This window comes from Hipposideros armiger, unplaced genomic scaffold (genome assembly GCF_001890085.2).
Source record: "Hipposideros armiger isolate ML-2016 unplaced genomic scaffold, ASM189008v1 scaffold_610, whole genome shotgun sequence".
Taxonomy (NCBI): Eukaryota; Metazoa; Chordata; class Mammalia; order Chiroptera; family Hipposideridae; genus Hipposideros; species Hipposideros armiger.
Genome location: NW_017731960.1, coordinates 999,021 through 1,000,204, shown reverse-complemented (window position 1 = coordinate 1,000,204; position 1,184 = coordinate 999,021). Strand labels below are relative to the sequence as shown.

At 57.6% G+C, this 1,184-nt stretch overlaps 1 pseudogene; it reads right to left on the bottom strand.

Annotated features, from left to right (window-relative positions):
* Positions 1–242: 242 nt before the first annotated feature.
* LOC109372083 (rho-related GTP-binding protein RhoG-like) lies at positions 243–912 on the bottom strand (annotated as a pseudogene).
* Positions 913–1,184: the final 272 nt, after the last annotated feature.

The following is a 1,184-nucleotide window of genomic DNA, read 5'->3' as shown; positions in this document are numbered from 1 at the left end:
GGGAAGGCACCACAATAGGCAGCAACTTCTGGGTGGAAAGCTGGATCAACTGGTCAGTAGGGGGAAATGGGGGAGGGGCACTGGGTGGCTTCTTGGGGAGGGATCCAACCTTAGCCTGGGTGAGCTCTCAAGAATACCTGGTATTCCCAAGCAGACTGGGGCAGAACGCAAAGCCCCTTTCCCCGTGGGCCTCCTTAAGGAGAAATAGGCATTCAGGAACCTCCTAGCAAGGGGTGCCAGAATTAGTCCTTAAGGCACAGCTGGGGGCAGACAAGGCACCAAGGCACTACTGGTGGGGGACAGGGAGGGTAGGGGCAGCCTCCAAACTGAGTGCCAGGGTCACAAGAGGATGCGGACCGCCCACGCTTGATCGGTATGGGGTTGAGTGGGGTTGAACACAGCCCGGACAGCCTCAGCAAACACTTCCTTGATGCGGCCGAGCACTCAAGGTAGCGCACAGCATGGATCTGCTTGGCCAGTGCCTGGCCCTGCTGCGGTGTGATGGGCGCCTGGCCCTGCTCCTTGAGGCACCTCAGGGTGTCAGGCTGGGCTCTCAGGTCGTTCTTGGTGCCCACCAAGAAGATGGGCACATCAGGGCCGTGGTGGCACAATTCTGGGTGCCTCTTGTGCTGCACATTGTCATAGTAGGGAGGACTTGCAATGGAGAAACAGATGACAAAAACGTTGGTCTGAGGGTAGGAGAGTGTGCGGAGGCGGTCATACTCCTCCTGGCCCGCTGTGTCCCACAGGTTCAGGTTCACTGTGCGCCCATCCACTGGCACTCTGGTGGCTGTAATTGCCGAACATTCTGGGGACGTATTCCTTGGGGAAGGCGTTAGTCGTGTAGCAGATGAGCAGGCACGTCTTACCCACAGCCCCATCGCCCACCACCACACACTTGATACTCTGCATTGTGGGTGCAGCTGCTGCAGTGGACATAATGCTTCCTTCCACTTCTGCGCCCCTCTGGATGCAGTGACCTGGAGCCCTCCCCGCTGCTGGGGAACTGGGGGCGGCGGCCGTGGCAGGCAGCTCGAGAAGTCCATCCAGGTGTTATTAAAAGAATCCTGCACACAGCTCTTGGAAAGACTGTGAGTATCCTCGAGGCCTTGAAAGGCAGGCCCTCCATAAGTTAATTTGAAAGAGACTCTTTGGAGATCTGATGGGTAGGAAGCTTGGTAGAG